Here is an 18,761-nt window from a genome sequence, read left to right on the forward strand (position 1 = left end):
GAGGATTGTGGGAAGCTTTTCCTCTTACTGTAAGCAGAGAATGGCTTACTCTGTGGCCAGGCAGGCAGGAGGCTGGTGGTGAGCTGATAAGCAGACCTAGGGAAGGTGGAAGAGAGAGGTGGCTGAGCAGGCATGCAGGTAAAGACCATCTGATGGAAACCTGGGCTGCATACACACTATATATTTAAATCACATGACTGCCCCCCCCAAGTATCTTGCAACAAAGCACTTCTTGCCTACCTTTATAAGGCAAGGTGGCTCCAGTTCTTTGCTGAGACAACACCTCCACATGTTGCCTAATGAGGGAGTCAGACACGGGAGCTGTCCACAGTGCTGATTCAGTACAGGATCCAGGTTGGAGGGCCCTTTTTGGGAATGACAAGGGAGCAGGTCTGATTCCTGAATCTCTGCTTTTACTGCTGTTGAAGGACTCAGTTTATGAATGTTCCAGGTCCTAGTGCCCCTCAACTACCATGAGTTGTTGTTGTTGATTTTATTTGCACTCTGTGCTTCAGCCAAAAAGGCTCCTGGAGTAGCTTATGCACAATCAACTAAATCAAGAGAGTTCCCTGTCTGCGGGCTTACAATCTAAAAGACATGACACACAAGTGAAAAAGGGACATGGAGGGAGGAGAGGGAAAGCAAGCTCTAGGTGTAGTGGTTAGGTGTGGGACTCAGACTTGGATGACCAGGGTAGTAGTAATAATAATAATAATAATAATAATAATAATAATAATAATTTATTTATACCCCACCCATCTGGCTGAGTTTCCCCAGCCACTCTGGGTTCAAAGCCACACCCCGGCCCAAGGTAACCCAGGGGTCTTCCAGGCTAACCTAAACAGGGAGGAGGAGAACTATGTATGTCACCTTGTAATAATAATAATAATAATAATAATAATAATAATAATAATAGTTATTCTATTGACCAGCTGGTATTGGAGCAGTTGTCCAAGTTATAGATGACATACCTGGATGGTCATTTTCAGGGGGTGTTTCTTTGGGAGTGAGGGTGATCTGGTTGCGACATCTGTCACCCCATTGATCGCCAGGGTTGATTCGGCTGATCTGGTTGGCTAGGCGGGTGTCCCCTTCCTCCATGTGCGTCCCTCTCGAAGCTGTGCGCTCGGTGGAAGAGGACGACCATCCCAGATAGAAGGAGTGTACCGTTCTTCGGTCAAGGGTATACGAAAGCTGTGCTCCCCTGCTAGAACCTCCAAACAGGCAGGAGGTTGCCTGTTTTTGATGGGGTTACACTTCCTCTGAAGGAGCAGGTAAGCAGCTTGAGGGTCCTTCTGGATTCATTGTTGTCACTTGAGACTCAGTTGACCTCAGTGGCATGGAGTGGCTTCCATCAGCTTTGGCTGGTGGCCAAGCTGTGCCCCTATCTGGGCAGGGATAGCCTAATTTCTGTTTCCTATGCTCTGGTGACCTCTAGGTTAGATTACTGCAACACGTTATGCATTGTGCTGCCACTGAAGATGGTTCAAGAACTTCAGCTGGTGCAGAATTTGCTAGCCAGGTTGTTAACCAGAGCAAGATGATTTGAACATATAATTCCATTCCTGGCCTGACTGAAAATTAATTTCCAAGCCCAATTCAAAGTGCTGGTTTTGACCTATAAAGCCTTAAATGGCTCAGGACTACAGTACCTCAAGCCCACCTTTTCCCATATGAACCGACCTGGACTGCAATCATCTTCTGAGGCCCTTCTTTGTGTGCCTCCTCTGCAAGAAGTCCAGAGGGTGGCAACATGAGAACGGGCCTTTTCTGCAGTGGCTCCCTGTCTGTGGAATGCTCTTCCCAAGGAGGCCTGCCCAGTACCTTCACAACATATCTTTAGGTGCCATGCAAAAACATTCCTCTTCTTCCAGGCCTTTGGCGAATTAAACAATCTATGACCTTTTCGACTGTGTGTGGGGTGTGTGTGTGTGTGTGTGCGCGCGCCTGTTTGTTACTATGTTATGTATCTTTGTGTTTTTAGATTGTAAAATGCCCTGTGATCCTCAGTTGAAGAAAATTAGCAAACAAACAAACTAAAATTAAACAGTTCTGTAGGAGGTGGTGCCTGATGTAGCTGGTCGTTTGGCATAGCTGGTGGAACGAGGCTAGCTCCCCTTTTCTCCCATAGGGGCAGCCTGAAGGAATGGCTGCCTCCCGGTGGCAGGAGGGAGTGCCCTTTCAGAGCCTATCCTAGGCCCATCTCCATTTAGTGCTGGGATGGATCCATGCTGGAAAACCTGGGGAGCAGCTGCCTGTCAGTGTGGTGCAGGGCTGGGTAGATTACAGATGCTGTTGTGCCACAACTCCCATAATTGTTGACTATTGCCAATGGTGGCTGGGGCTGATGGAAGCTGGAGTCTAACAACTTCAGGAAGAATCACCATTTCCTCTGTCCTCAACCTCAGACAATCCTGAGCTAGCTGGACCAGCAGTCTGACTCAGGATAGAACAGCTTCCTGGGCTAATCCCTTCCTTTTGTCACCCCTGAACTGAATATCTTCCAAAGGCAGATCTGAACTGCTGGTACCAGCAGGTTCAGGCAGAGCTTTAGAGCCTGCACAATCCCCCAGACCATACTGGGATGAACCGGATGAGGCTGACTCTACCTCAAGCAAACTTTTCTAAGTACTGAGCCAGCTGGCTGCTCAACCTGACACTTCCTACATGATGCAGTCAACACTGTCACCCTGCTATGGAGAAACCTCCCTTAAATTGTCCAGCTGGGGTCCCTCCATAAGACCCCTTAATGGGCTTGCTAATGTAATCCGAGGCAACCTCAACTGCTAACAAGACTCATCCTGACATCCTCCGATCTGATAGTTTAAGGGTGGAATTGGGACTAGCTGACCCCTAGGATGAATCATAGAATCTTTATAATTGTGGAGTTTTAAAATTGTAGAATTTTATCATTGTGGAAGGGGCCTTAAGGGCTATCTAGTCCAACCCCCTGCAATGCCATGAGGGTAGGTAGGGAATTGTTGTGATGCTTGGCATATGGCCCAAGGATCTGCTTCCTGCCTTGACTTGAGGTTTCCTTCCTCTGATTTGCTATCAGTTTCTGCCTGTGTCTCTCTGTAAGGTCTGTATGTGGGTGGAGGCCATCCCTTTACAAATCACCCCAGAGTAGACATGAATTAGAATAACATCTGCATATGTTAAGTGAGAGAAAAGTTTTGACCATCACCTGAGATACCATCACCAGATTTGGCAGGACGCAGGATGAGGTTACGTTTGGACCATACATTTAAAGCACACAGCACCCCCTCCAGAGAATCCTGGGAAATGTAGTTTGTTAAGGGTGTTGAGAGTTGCTTGGAGACCCCCTGTTCCCCTCCCAGATGGATTCCTGCCACTCTCGACTTCTAAAATTAGATACAATACACCTAGGAGTTATATTCTATGGCTCTCACTGAGAGCTCCTGTTCATTTCAATGGAAGCCTAACCTGCCCACCTGCCACTCTGCTGCCCTTGATGCCCCCAAAAACCATCAGTGGATGCAGCCATTTGAGCTTGTCCCCCACCATCCTGTAGTAGAGCCACTTCTGATAGGACCCCCACCCATGGCTGTTGACAGATCAATGAAACACAGGCATCTACTTGAGCAGGCCTTCAATGTAAACAGATGGCTCCCATCAGCCTAGGAAAGAGTCAAACCGATGAACTAAAGGTGAAAGGCTCTGTATCCCATTACAAGTCATTAGTTAAATTATCTCTCCTGTCACCATTCAATTACCCTCTGCCCCTCCCCATTAAGTAATTCAACATACACCTGTTGGATTGGCAGCTCAGTTTGAGCAAAGCGGAAGGAAAATCCAGTTGATTGGGGGTGCGGGGGTTAGGACAAAAAAGAAAAGAAAAAGAATGACTGCACTTTATATTCTCTCTCTCTGTCTCACTCACACACATCTCCCTGCAAGTTCCATCCTGTTATTGCACTGCGAAGCTTCTCCCTAACTCCTTCCCAATATTGCTACAACCAACTTCAATTATTTCCATCACATTATTGCACCAACCAGCTCCCTCTAAATTTGATCACTTCATTGCTACCGTATTCTTATGGAGATTCCTATTCCCCATCCCACCCCTTTTCACAAAGTAATTTCCCTGGGAATTATAGTAAGCAATGACATACTAGCCCATAACACCTGGAGGCCAGTTTACTTTGCAAGATTGCCTTACCCCACACATGCCCATGTAACTGCTTCGATCTTCAGAACTGACCCTGTTACAGGTGGCAAATAATTCTTATTTCCAAGTTTGTAAGTAATCAATCTTTTAGTGTGGCAGCACCTATGCTATAGAACTCCCTGCCTATTGATAACAGGCAGGCACAATAAAGCAATAAAAACACCAGCAAAAACAGATTTAAAATAGTTAAAAAATCAGAAAAGATTAAATCACACACATCGACCTTCTACATATCTCGGTAAGGTAAAGGAAAAGAGACCCCTGACCATTAGGTCCAGTCGTGGCCGACTCTGGGGTTGCGGCGCTCATCTCGCTTTATTGGCCGAGGGAGCCGGTGTACAGCTTCCGGGTCATGTGGCCAGCATGACTAAGCCGCTTCTGGCAAACCAGAGCACGGAAATGACAGAAACATATATCAGTAGGCTTGCCTAAACAAAAATGTTCTTAGCAAGTGCTGAAAAGAGTACAGTGGAGATGTCTACCTGATGTCAATAGGCAGGGAGTTCCAAAGGGTAGGTACTGCCACACTAAACCCCCCCCATTTCTTACAAATGCAGAATGGGTATTATGTGGCATGTGTGGTGGTAGTGCCAATTCCGCTGACGGAAGCAGGCACATGTGGGGGTAAGATGATCTCACAGGTAAGCTGGACCCAAGCTGTTAAGGACTTTATATATTAATAGTAACACCTTGAACTTGGCCCAGTAGTAAATCAGCAACCAGTGCAGATCTCTGAGCATGGGTGGTGCACGCTGACAAGGCCTCGCTCCTGTCAACAATTGTGGTGCAGCATTCTGCACTGACCAGATCATTCTGCAGCTTCCAGATCAAATGCAAGGTAATCTCCACACAGAGTGCATTGTAGCAATTAATTAATTAAAATCCACAACAGGACAATTTAATCCAAACATTAAAAGAAACACCAACCTATTGAAATGTGTCATAAAACAAGCCCACTGAAGCAGGCATCCGGCCGGCCACTGTTGGGCTAGATCCAGCCATGAGGCTCTTCTTATACTCTTTATGTCCATTAACAAGCAAAACAGCAGTTAAAACAGGAGGTTCAGGCCAGGAGATCCAGTGGAACGCTTGTCTAAACAGGTGTGTCCTCAACAGCTGGTGGAAGGAATGGGGCCGCTCACATTCCAGCAGGAAGAACGTTATGCAACATTGGTGTTGCCAGCGTAAAAACATATCTCTGTTTTCCCAAAGTTGATCATCATCAGGCCATCAGGTGGGAGTTGTCTGGTGTTTTATTATTTTTACCCTGTTGCAGATATCAGTGACGATGCTGATTAGGGTTTGCAACTCTGCCATGCACTTTTTTCTAAATCTTGCATGGAATAAAAGCTTGATTTGGACCTGTGTGTATCTGGCGGTGTGATAGCTTCCAGGGCCACATACTGCAAAGTTTCTGCATGGCTCCAGGCTGAAGCTGTGGACCCGACTTAATATTCCTCTGGAAAACACTGACCCTGATCCAATTAACCGCAGGGATTTCACCACAGTCAGCAGTTGGAGCAGTGCGATGGCGCGGAGTGGGAGGGGAGGGGAAAGGATAAAATGAGGAAAAGTCTGAGCTGGAGAACAAGGATGCACTGATGCAAGCTGTGAAATGCCTCAGTTCCCCATAGAGGAACTTCTTCCTGGTTGGGTCAGAACACAAGTGGCAAAAGGGGAAGGAATAAAAAAATAATATTCAGACAAGATTTTCCCCACTTATGTGCTCTTTAGATCAGGGGTGAGCAGTTTTGACTCTCCTGGATTCTCTGACTGTCTCTTAAGTGTAGCGGCAGATAACCAGCCATTGCATCATTGAAAATTGGGCTGCAGGAAGGCAGGTGTGTGTGTGTGTGTGTGGCTGTGTAGAAAAGGAAGGCAAGGAGAAACCACAACAATCCCAGAACACAAGAGTTAAGGAAGACGAATAAGCTAGTTTTAACTTGCAGTTTTTCAAAGCAAGGGGAATTATTGATCAATACTGTACACCTTTATCAATAACGAGTTAAACCCACCGTGCCTATCTGAATAACTGTATAACCCCCGCCCCACCCCCCCAACCTGCACTGGCTCTGAGATCTTCAGGGAAGGCCCTTCACTCAGTCCCGCCACCCTCACAGGCAGGCTTGGTTGGGGACGCAGGAGAGGGCCTTATTTGTGGTAGCTCCCAGACTGTGGGACTCCCTTCCTACTGACAGTGGTGTAGCGTGGGTTGCCAGAGCCCAGGGCCATGCAAAGGGGTGGGTGGAAGGGAAACAGATGGAATATGCGTGCACATTGATACGGAAGGGGGGGGGCATATCTTCTTCACCTTCTTCTTCGCTACAATATATCCATTTATTTCCAATTGTCAATGTCAAAAGGGACTAAAATCTATAAAATTCATAGAAAATCAACGTGCCAATTTGCTCAATTTCTCTAGGACTCCATGACACCTCCCCTGTCCTCCATAATCCCTCAAGCAAGGTGTCAAGACCCTAATCCTGTCAAATCGCTCTGCCAAGCCCTTCCTCCGGGCGATGCCAGGTGACAGACTATGCATACATGGACCATTGTCTTCTCAGGATGTGCTTATCTGCGCATATCTCCAGCTCTGCATATTCCCCCCTCCCTCCTCCATATGTTAATCCGGTGTAACCCAACCTCTTCCTAATGTATTTGTGATGTAATCTGTGTAACCCAACCTCTTCTTAATGTATTCATGATGTAACTGGGATGTATTTTGCACTGTATTCTGGGACATGGAGGGAAATTTCAAAAGTTCATGTCACCCCTTTCTCGCTGTTCAATCTCACCTTGAACCTGTTGCGCAATAAACTTGGATCTTCTGCAGTTTGCTCCTGTCTCCGGCTGAGCTCATTTTTCTTCCGCAGGGACCCGCGGACTTAGTCCGACGAGCTGGGTGGCAGAGTAACCCCGCACCCAGATTTTACCGTAACAACATTCAACTGCCTAATGGGTGTTTGCATCACCCAGGAGATTGCAGCTGCAGAGATAAAAGAAGAGTTGTTTTGTTGTCTGGAGAAGTCATTTCCTGGTTCACATGGAGAAGCCATTTTCAACGGAGCCCAATAATGGACATGCACAGCTGTATTGACGCAGCACCAGGTGTTGAAATTTTGTTCACCTAACAATTTTGCATCCAGAGCAACCACCCCTGTTGCCCCACCCCCATACTACTCGATTGCCTAGAGAGGCCAGACTGGCTTCCCCATTGTTGTCCTTCTGCTGGCAGGTAAAGACTATTTTATTCCAACAAGTCTTTTGGGAACTTCTTTTTCAAGGAAATGGGTTTTAATGCTGCTTTGCTGCTTTTATCACCTGTATTTTAATAGATCTGTTTTGATATAATAATAAACTATGTGGCTATCAGACGCAGGCCTGGTGCTAGATGAAGTCTGTTGCTTGAGTCCAAGGACAAGGGGGTTTATCTAATGCTAGTCCTATTAAAAATAATGGATGTGACTATGTTAGATCCATTCATTTCCATAGGTCTACTCTGAGTAGAACTTGAGATGTCCCGCTTCTGCCATTCTGCATACAAAAGTAGACTAAATTGCTGGCTGAATTTTACTTCAGCATTGATGATGGGACGGTGCTCTCATGAGGGCAGTACACTAGCTTAGAGGGCTCGGGGCAGACTGCATGAGTCATGCAGTTATATCTGGGGGAAGGTCTGTGGCTCAGTGGTAGAGCATCTGCTTTCCATTCATGGTATATAATTCCATGCACAATACAGTGGTGACTCGGGTTACAGACGCTTCAGGTTACAGACGCTTCAGGTTACAGACTCCGTTAACCCGGAAGTAGTACCTCTGGTTAAGAACTTTACCTCAGCATGAGAACAGAAATCACGTGGCGGCAGCGGGAGGCCCCATTAGCTAAAGTGGTACCTCAGGTTAAGAACAGTTTCAGGTTAAGAACGGACCTCCAGAACGAATTAAGTTCTTAACCTGAGGTACCACTGTAATATAATTGGACAAATTGGTAAAGTTAGACAATAGCGATAATGCTATTGCACTCAATTGCTTGCTGGCTTTCCAGAGGCATATGGTGACCACTGTGAGAATACGGTGCTGGGTTAGACAGGCTGTTGGCCTGATCCATTAGGGTTCTTAGGAACATAAGAGCCTCCTGGATCAGGCCAATGGCCCACCAAATCATTTTTTTGTTCTCACAGTGGCTAACTAGATGCCTACAAGCAGGATTCAAGCACACTCTCCCATTCTGTACTTTCCAGCAGCTGGTATTCAGAAGCACTGCTGCCTCCAATAGTGGAGGCAGATCACAGCCATCATGGTTGGTAGCCACTAATAGCCACCATCCTCCATGAATTTGTCTAGTCCTCTTTTATAACCATCCAAGTTGGTGGCCATCACTGCCTCCATTGGGAGTTCCACAGTTAACTATGCATCATGTGAAGAAGTCCTTTCTTTTATCTGTCCTGAATGTAGCCATTGATAGTCTTACTCTCCCTCCTTCTTATGAGGTGCAGAGCAGGCTGGCTTAGGGGAGACCCTGGGGGAATGCATCTGCCGCCTGAAGCAACTGCAACCCCCCTGTCTAACCAGCTAGCTGGCCCAGTGCGGGGAAGTGTGAAGCCACATCAAGCTTTCCCCTCCCACGTGTGCTCATTGAAAGTCAGAGTCAGGGCCCGCTTTGCAGAATCAAATCCTCCAAGTGAAAGTCTGATTCTTCGATTAAAGCGTCAAGGTGATAACCCAGCCTGACAGCTCCGAGACAGGCGTCTCCCCCTCCCCCGGTGGAGCCGGTTTGCTCTCTGCCACCACAGAAGCTGCAAATGAAGTGCTGTGTGGGCTGGAGGCAGGGGAGGGGAGCAACGGAGAAGGATGTCGGGAGTGGGAGAGAGAAAGTTATGGTGCCAAGCTTTCTTTTACCCTTCACATTTTCACTTTCCCCTGTGCTTGCCAAATAAATAAATATGGAAATAAAAGAGCTTGAATTTACCTCCCTCCCTCTTCATCTGGGGATTGAAGAGCTGCCTTCTCTCAAGGGAAGCTTTCCAGGAGCTGCTCAGAAAACTCTCCTCGATGAAAGCCTGCTGTGTTTGGGGCTTCCTAGATGGACAAATCTGTGGAGAAGGCTGTCAATGGCTATGAGCCACTGTAACTATGGTCTGCCTCCATGGTCGAAGGCAGTAATGCTTCTGAACACAGGCACACTTCAGAGATACTGCAGGTTCAGTTCCAGACCACTGCAATAAAGAAGCGTATCACAATAAAGAAAGTCACACCATTTTTTGTCTGTTTCCCAATGCATATAAAAGTTATGTTTACAACATACGGCAGTCTACTAAGTCAGGCGCCGCCCTGGCTGCAGGGGGAGGAAAGGGAAATTCTAGCTCCAGTCCTGACCAGCTTAGGGGTGGAAAGGGGGGGTGTTCTTTTCCCTGGAAGTGGTCGGGCTGCTTGCAGATGCACCCATCCCTGTATATCTGCAAAGCACAATAAAACTAGGCATGCCTGTGCCAGGATGCAAGGCCTGCCTGCCCATGAGACAAGATGAGGTGACTGCCTCAGGCAGCAGGATTCACAGACGCAGCAGATCCAGTCTTCAAGGAATGCTTCGCCTGCTGCTGCCGCAGTGGCAGCAACAGCTGTGGCACACTTCTTGGAAACCAAATTTGCCACCTCCTTGGCAATCCCCCAGTTCTGCTTCTGCAGTGGCCACTTGGTGAATACTTGGTCTCTTCCCACACCTAGGGAGGAAATGGCAGAGGCTGCCCTCTGGGGGGCTCTGCACCTACCAGGTGTGACTTATTGTGGGCCCCTTCCCCCCCATAACGGCCTTTGATTCCCACTTTAACCGCTAGGTAAGGTTGATTTGATGCTTGCCCTTGTTCCTGATATAGACCTTTATTCCTCCCTTGTACTTCTTCACTCACCCCTTCCTCCTTGGTGGGGAGGGGCAGCCATTTTGTGGTTTGCCTCAGGTGCCAAAGTGTCTTGGGCCGGCCCTGCCAGGAAAGGAGACTGCTCTTGTGCTCAGGTCCTACTTGCAGTTTGCAACTCCCCTATGAGGAAAAAGTGCAGCAACTGTTGACAGAAAAGGCCAGGAAGAGATGACATGATAGAAGTCCATGTAGTTATGCAGTACATAGAGAAAGTGGATAAAAGTTTTCTTTCCATAACACTAGAACTCATGGATATCCAATGAAGCTGAATGCTGGTGGACAGATACAAAGACCTCTCCACACAGTGCATTCCCTACTGCAGGCAAGAGGTGGAAGAACGCTCCTATTTAGAAGAGGCATTCATTCATGAGAGGGGAGCACCCTTTCTTATATCAGCAGATGGAAACTTGCGGGCCTGAAGATGTTGTTTGACTCCAACTCCCATCAGCCCCAGCCAGGACAGCCAATTGTAGGGGGATGATGGGAGTTGTAGTTCAGTAATTTCTGGAGGGCCACAGGTTCCACACACATGGTCTAAAACTAAACTTTCACATTCCAAATCCAAATTTGGATCTCAAGCAGAACATCTGGTAGAGGAGGCAAATTACAGAATCTTTATTTGTTTCAGCTTGAAAGAAATGGTTCATTTTCTTTTCTTTCTTTTTAAAGCAAATCTTCCACCGCCCCCAACAAAAGAAAACTTCCACAATCTTGAATCCCATCAGTTGAAGATGTGGGATGTCGGGTTTGTGTGTTCATAGAATCATAGAATCATAGAGTTGGAAGAGACCACAAGGGCCATCGAGTCCAACCCCCTGCCAAGCAGGAAACACCATCAGAGCACTCCTGACATATGGTTGTCAAGCCTCTGCTTAAAGACCTCCAAAGAAGGAGACTCCACCACACTCCTTGGCAGCAAATTCCACTGTCGAACAGCTCTCACTGTCAGGAAGTTCTTCCTAATGTTTAGGTGGAATCTTCTTTCTTGTAGTTTGGATCCATTGTTGTCAGGAGTTTTTCAACAACGCTCCACAGGGGTAATGCAAAATATGAGCAGAGCAAAATATGTAAAACACTGTGCACATTAAAAGTTTCTGCATGCATCTTGAATTAAAAATCTGAAGGAAACAAGGCCGTGAGATGCACAGACATTTATTAAGAGGTGTGTGTGTGGGGGGGGAGAGAGATAAAGGACTTTACATTAAGAAAATTTGCCTTGTCTTCCTTGGATCTCATTGCGCCTTCCTCCGATATTAGTATTATAATAGAATAACAACATATCCCGGAGGTGCTGTTCATTTTAGTTAAGTAATGTTTGCAAAGGGCTTTGATTTCTTTGAGAAAAAGGTGCCACTGAAATGCTAAGTCTTGTTGCTTTAATAAGCTCCTGGCTTCAAAGATCCTTTAGCAGGGAGCTGAATTATTAGCACTATTTTCCCAAGCATGTCATAGATTTAATAAGGACAAAATGGAGATCTGGTGATAAGTGGTGTGTGTGGCCATGGGCTTCTGTGCCTTTTCTTAGGCCCATCATCATCATCATCATCATCATCATCATCATCTATATTCCACCTTCAACTCCTTGGAAGAAAGTCGACATAAAAATATAATTAATGATAACTCTATATAGTTTCCTGCCCTGACCTTTTTAACCTCACAACAACTCTGTGAGGTTAGCTGAGGAGCAGTGAATGGCCCAAGGTCACCCAGTGAGCTTCATGACTGAGTTATGAACCCTGGTCTCTCAGGTACTAGTCCAGAAATCTAACTACTATACCACACTGTCTCTCTTAACCTGCACCTCAAGTACAGCATCCCACATGATGATGCAACCTAGTAAGGCTCATGCTCTAGATGAGGGGTGTGGCCACACTATACTTTGGTTCTGCATCTCCAGGGCAACTGGTAATCTCAGCTCAGTGTTATTCCTAGCTGGGAGGTGAGTTGTAAGCTCAACAAATACTTCCAGATTCCATCTCCAGCGTCTCTGTAGGGCTAGGATTTCTTGTCTGAAATCCTGGAGAGCCACTGCCAGCCAGTGCAGGCAATACTGAGCTAGGCAGGCCAACAATCTCACTCAGTGTAAGGCAGAATCCAATGAATTTATTAACTGGCCATCCCAGTGCTGCTGACACTGGATCCAGCTCAGAAGGCCTCCTTCCTCTAATGTAATTAAAGAATGGCTGTAGCTCAGTGCTTCTACTTTGCAAGCAAAAAGTCCCTGGATCAATTCCTGGCATCCTCCAGGCATGGCTGAGAAAGATCCTGCTCTGAAACCCCGGAGAGCTTCTGCCAGTCAGTGTTTACAATACTGAGCTAGATGGACCAATGGCCTGACTCAGTATAAGGCAGCTTCCTATGTTCTTCAGGAGCATCTATAGTTCCATGGTTGACCATCTGCTTTGCACACAGAAGGTCCCAGGTTTAATCCCTGGCATCTCCAAAAAGGGTTGGCTACATCCTTGCCTAAAACCCTTGAGAGTTTCAGTGTTGACAACACTGAGCTAGATGGATCACTTGTCTTGGTAAAAGGCAGCTGCCTGTCAGTGTTGCTAATACTGGGCTAAGCTTTGGATTCCTTTGGGTGGGTAGACCACATTTTCAGAACACCAGCTGTGAGCCAGTTTCCCTTGCAACATCACCACCCGTTGACTCCTTGCAAGAAAACAATTCTCTTTATGTCAGCTGGAAGGTAAAATGTTGCTTTGATGATGTTTGTGGGGTTTTAAGGACCAGCAGTAAAAATACTGTAAAGAGGCAAGCCCAGTAGATGCTACAGCCGTCCATCCATTTAAAACTTCATTTTGGAGGTTTTGTGGTACAGTTTATATGTGCTGCAATAAAAGACCAAAAAGCTTATATTCTGAGCCCTCCAGAACTTTGCCATCCAGTGATATCTGCCCTTTGGACCAAGTTTGCAAAATATCAGAAAGGGGTGGGGGGGTGAGCTTGTTCCCAGAGTCTGTTTTTTAACCATCAAAGTAATGGGAGCCTTGTTTCTAGTGTTACACCGTTTTGTTATTTGAAAGGCAGGAAAACTTTTTTCATCCTCACCAGTGCTGCACAAAATGGGACATGCATCGATCTGTGGACATTTCTTTTCAAGCAGAGAAATATCAAAAGAGAGAAAGAAATATTCCCATTGTCGATCTGATTTAGCCAACAAAAATCAGATTGTTTCCCCTCCAATCTTCAAAAGAAATCCATTTCTAAACAAGAAGAATAAGAAAAAAGAAGAACATAGGAGGCAGAGAAATACGAGAAGTTTGTAATTATAGGACGTCACTATTTTCATCGGAGAAATGATGGGGGGGTATGGAATAGGATGTCCCTATTTTCACTGGAGAAATGCTGGAGCGTATGAAATAAGATATCCCTATTTTAATAGGCAAAATGCTGGAGGGTATGGAGCTTCGCAACCTCACAGCTAAGGAGATAAAACACTATACAGTCTTTAGAAGACATCTGAAGGCAACCGTGTATAAGGAAGTTTTAAAATGTTTTATTATATTTTTAAAGTTGTTAGAAGCAACCCAGTCAGATGGGCAGGGTATAAATAGTAAAATTATTATTATTATTATTATTATTATTATTATTATTATTATTAAATAAAGGTAAAGGGACCCCTGACCATTAGGTCCAGTTGTGACCGACTCTGGGGTTGTGGTGCTCATCTAGCTTTATTGGCTGAGGGAGCCGGTGTACATGTGGCCAGCATGACTAAGCTCTGGCGAACAGAGCAGCGCACGGAAACACTGTTTATCTTCTCGCTGGAGCGGTACCTATTTATCTACTTGCACTTTGACGTGCTTTTTAACTGCTAGGCTGGCAGGAGCAGGGACCGAGCAACGGGAGCTCACCCCGTCGCGGGGATTCGAACCGCCGACCTTCTGATCGGCAAGTCCTAGGCTCTGTGCTTTAACCCACAGCACCACCCGCGTCCCTTTATTATTGAATAGGATGTTCCTATTTTCATCTGAGAAAGCACCTGGTGGGCAGCTCTGAGGCCTCAGGCCAGGCCAACACTCTCTCCTATATCCAAGCAGCTGATTTGAAGGGTATTTTCAGAAGCTTCCAAAACACCAGGGCAAAAGCAAGCCAGGAGGCAGTGAGGATCTGTTATGCATTCCCTCATTGTTCCATTCAGCTCAGCTTACTTACTTGAGTCACCTGGAGCGATTCCTGACAGCGTCCATATTTTCCTATTTTCCAATCACCCTGGTTTCTGATTAGATCCTGGAAAGTCTTGCTTTTCCTTAGGACGTCCCTATTTTCATTGGAGAAATATTGGAGGGTATGGAGTAATGCCCCCCCCCCAAGCCATCTGAATGCAGCCCTGTATAGGGAAGTTTTTTTTAAAAGTTTAATGTTTTATTATGTCTTTCTTTATATTGGAAGCTATCCAGAGTGCCTGGGGCAACCCAGTCAAATGGACAGGTGTTTGTCATTGTTAACTGACCTGTGTAGGTTTGTATATTAAGGGACATGTGGTAAAATGCTGTGCAGAGAAACATTTGTGGGATATAAGGTAAAGTGAGAGCAGTGAGTGGGCTGTGAGAAGAGAATGGAACCTTGGGGTGTGCTGCGTGCTGATTGGCTGAGGATGGCGTGTGACAGGCAGGTGACTGTTGGGACAGTGTGTGTGTGACAGTTAAAGGCAGTTGGGCTTTGGAGGGGGAGGGAGGAGGGAGGAGGGAGGAGGGAGGAGGGAGGAGGGAGGAGGGAGACTCAAAGAAATCCATTTCCTCAAGACATGTTTGTGGCTTAGACAAGCTGATTTGTCTCAGGAGGGCAGTTTGGTCCCAGGGACGCCAGTTGCCAATCCCGATCTCCACAGGGCCTTGACAGTCTCATCTTTGGGAAGGAGTGAGGAATCCGCCCTGCTGAGGTCTTCCAAAATTTGGCAGTTGTGGTCCCAGCCAGTGTCAACAGATACAAAATCAGTTCCTTGTTATTAAGGTCTCGATCCAAACATACAAATTCAAAAGAGCCAGACAAGGAGAAGGGTGAATTGTTGGCCCAGTTATCAAAAAGATCTCAGAAAATACTTTGGTCCAGGACCCTTTGTTTGGTGCCCTCCTGCCAGATATGCCTGTGGGTCTCAGGATCCTGGCATGGTGGGGAGGCACCCCTAAGTGTACAAAATAAATTCATTGTGATGTCAAATAGCAACCATGTGCCATTTGAAGGGAGAGTTCCCTGGTGTGAGCCAAAAGAGAAGAGCTTTCTCCCATCTTATTCTTGTATCTGAACTTGCCTGGGAAGTCTCTTGTCACCATAGGCATAGCTGGGGGGCAGGGGGGGAAGCTGCCCCCCATCAATAAAAACCAATAAAAACACATAGCAAACTGAGGTTCTGGCCCCAAAATGAAAGCCCCCCCACAACCAAAATCCTGGCTACACCCATGGTTGTCACTCTTCGTGGCCAGACTTAACTTGACAAGATCTCCCTCTCCCCGCCTCAAGGCCTTTGATGAGGACTCCGTCTGGGTGGAAGGGAAAGGGAATGAAAAGAACGCTACTTAAGGGATGGGAAACCCCTGGAGGTGCCACATCCCACTCTCCCAAGCCCAAACTGCCCCTATTCTGTTGGCTACCAAAAGATGTTCATTTCAAGCCTGATTTCAGTGGGGGTGAAAGGTGAACCTGTGGGCACCAGAGGCGGTCTCTCCGGCCCCCAGGGTGCCTTTGGGGGGGCATGTTGGCATGTCCTATCCAAGGACTGCCCCCCCACTGCCTCCCAGAGCTCGGCTTAATTGCCAAAGATGGTAGAGGCTGAGGTACCCTTCCCAAGTTCGCCCGGCCACATGAAGATCATCTTCCCAAGGGCTCCACCGTGAACCTCCTCAAAGAGTGGAGCTCCAACGGTGGGCCCTGGGCTGGCCACTCTGCAGGTGAAACAAAGGAAAAAGGTCAAAAATAAAGTAAAATACAAAGTAACCACCTCTGCCTTCCTCCAAGTCTCCTCAAAGCAGAGGTCAGTCTCCTCCGGACTCCATTATCATCAGAGTCTTACAGGCCTCGCAATCATCTTCCTCTCAGCAACAGAACAATTGCTCACCTGGAGCCCCAGACTTGCCTGTTTCCACCTCCTGGTGACCCACAAGGATCTTTCTTGGAGACCATGGGGTGGACCTTGTTCCTCTTGCAGCAACTCTCACAGCCTCTTGAAGCTAGGAGAGAATGGGGAGAAGTTGAGAAACTGGAGCCCTGGGTTCAAGCCATCCCTCCGCCACCACGCTCACAGGGTGACCTTGGACCAGTCCCTCCCTCTGCCCAGCCCACCTCAGGGAAGTCCAGATGAGGCAGAGGAGGGCTGCAGCAATGGACCTGATCATTGGGGGCCAGGGCTTCAAACTCACTGCCAACTCTTTCACTCCTGCTCCTCACTGCCAACTGCTGATCAGTTGCAGTTGGTCCCTAGAAGCCAGCAGTGAGTGATGTCACATAGGCTGGGCTGGGTGAGTCATGGTTGCCTTGACAACAGCCTCCCCACTAAAGCTGGACCACTCTGGCTCCTCCTTCAGAATGGGGAGGCAAGACCCTCCAAGTGCCCCTATTTTCCAGGGACAGTCCTGGATTTTCAGAAGTCATCCTGGTTTCTGATTTAATCCTGAAATGTCCTCTTTTTTTTTGCTTAGGACATCCCTATTTTCATCAGGGAAACGGAGGGTATGGAATAGGATATCCCTCTTTTAATTGGAGAAATGTTGGAGGGTTTGTAACTGAAATGATTGCATGTGATGGGGTTTCTGATTTACCAAAGCCCTGAACAAACATTGCGGCTGAGTCTGGATGTCATTTTTGATCTGCTGTTAATTTTGCCTTTTCAAGGACATCCTTTTAAATTTATGAAAGGGAGGAGGAACACGGACATCCCAACACTGTCAATCCACTTTCCAACGAATAACGTCACAATTCATTACTTGCAGAGACAAATGCTCACATCATGAGTTGAAGGCAGGGTGGGTAGGACAGGAGATATCCTAGGGATGTGGGGGAAATTGTTTGCTATTAAATTTATTGTGACTTTTTAAAAACCAAAGCAATGCAAAGCAACTTACAAATGAACAGACTACATCAGAAGGTGGTGGACTTTCTTTCAATGAAGGTTTTTAAACATAGGTTGGTTGGATGACCACTGCCAGGGACTCTTTAGCTGTGATTCCTACATTGCCGGGGGTTAGACTAGATGACCCTTGGGCCCATTCCAACCTGATGATTCTATGAAACCACATAAATTGAAACCAGCATAAAAAAGACAATCCTGTTTTTTAAAGGCAGGATGAAAACATCTGAGTCAGTCATAGAGGCCACAGATAATTTAAAAGCCAAAAGTCTTTTGCGTGGCACCAAAAGCTATCCCATGATGGTGCCAGCTGAGCCTCCCTGGACGGCATTCTGCAGGTGGGGAGCCACCAGTAAAAAACAAAACTCTTCTCATGTCACCACCCTCTGGAATTCCCATGGGGCTCAGATGTTCATCCCACTTCTGGAACAAAAGCAGGTCTCTCCTTTGAAATTCAAAATTCCCTAGAGATGGAAGAATCTGTCAATATGGCCACTCCCTTTCAGTGGCATAGCAGGGGGGCAGGGGGCTGTGTCCCTGGGTGCAAAATTCTGAGGAAGCACCCAGGCACCCCCGTGCAGGTGGTGGCTTCCGTGGGGATCCCTCCCCCACCCCGGCATAGGTGGCAGAACAGCCTGTCGGGGGACTGTCAGCGCCACCCCCCAGGCATGTCCTGGATGGCCCCACCCCTGGCTCCCCATCCTTCCCTGCTTGCCTGCCTTCTGCTGGGGGTGCTTCTGGGCTGCAGAGTCTGGCCTGGCCTCACTGCCATGTCCTTGACAGAGGCCAGCAACCTTTGCCTTATTTTCCTGGTCTTGAAGTAATTTCCTTACATTTCATAGAGAAAGAATAATAGAATCATAGAGTTTTTAGAGTTGGAAGGGACCCTGAGGAGCATCTAGTCCAACCCCCTGCAATGCAGAAATATGCAGCTGTCCCATATAGGGACTGAACCTTGTACAATCCACACAGGGAGCATCAGTACCATGCTCTTAACCAACTGATCTGCAACAATGTGTTTGTATATAAAATCTCATGAAAATTCATTGGCATTTCAGAGCAAATTTCTCCAAAAACATACATTTTCGTATGGCATTTTGACTAATGCACACATTTTTGCAAGCAACCTCCCCTAATGCATGTTGCATGCTTTCTCCCTGAACACCTTCATTTTAATGCAAACTTTCCCTAACACACACAGTTTTGTAACACCAGTTGGTTGGAGAACTGCACTGCAAAATTCAGTTATTTCATCGTCAATTTATTGAATTTATCTCAGGTTGGAATACCAGTTGCTGGAAGCCACAGGATGGGGAAGTACAGTGGTACCTCGGGTTACATACGCTTCAGGTTACATACGCTTCAGGTTACAGACTCTGTTAACCCAGAAATAGTGCTTCGGGTTAAAAACTTGGCTTCAGGATGAGAACAGAAATCGTGCTCCGGCGGCACGGTGGCAGTGGGAGGCCCCATTAGCTAAAGTGGTGCTTCAGGTTAAGAACAGTTTCAGGTTAAGAACGGACCTCCGGAACGAATTAAGTACTTAACCCGAGGTACCACTGTACTCTTCTGCTTGGCTCCTGCTT

The 18,761-nt window shown here is 46.9% G+C and overlaps 1 protein-coding gene and 1 long non-coding RNA gene across 7 annotated transcripts in view; one reads left to right on the forward strand and one right to left on the reverse strand.

The window, feature by feature from the left end:
• Positions 1-5,064: 5,064 nt before the first annotated feature.
• Positions 5,065-17,424, reverse strand: LOC308468458. Of its 5 annotated transcripts, XR_013981656.1 has the most exons (8): positions 16,392-17,424; positions 16,168-16,279; positions 14,566-15,994; positions 13,161-13,315; positions 10,098-10,248; positions 9,161-9,407; positions 6,988-7,178; positions 5,065-5,838 (listed from the first exon to the last, which is right to left on the reverse strand). It is a non-coding gene; the product is annotated as an uncharacterized lncRNA (long non-coding RNA). The 5 variants fall into 5 exon arrangements; XR_013981657.1 differs by lacking the exon at positions 14,566-15,994 and having other exon boundaries at positions 16,392-17,417; XR_013981659.1 differs by lacking the exon at positions 14,566-15,994 and having other exon boundaries at positions 16,051-16,279; positions 16,392-17,417.
• The window catches only part of QRFP (pyroglutamylated RFamide peptide), a 149,132-nt gene continuing 145,340 nt past the window's right edge, over positions 14,970-18,761 (forward strand). Inside the window, exon 1 of one of the 2 annotated variants that reach the window (XM_080990683.1) lies at positions 14,970-15,065. The gene's annotated coding sequence lies outside the window, so the exon portion shown is untranslated. The remainder of the gene's footprint in view (positions 15,066-18,761) is intronic. The other variant, XM_080990684.1, reaches the window with a different exon arrangement.

Source organism: Podarcis pityusensis (assembly GCF_964106645.2).
Source record: "Podarcis pityusensis genome assembly, chromosome: Z".
NCBI classification, from domain to species: Eukaryota; Metazoa; Chordata; class Lepidosauria; order Squamata; family Lacertidae; genus Podarcis; species Podarcis pityusensis.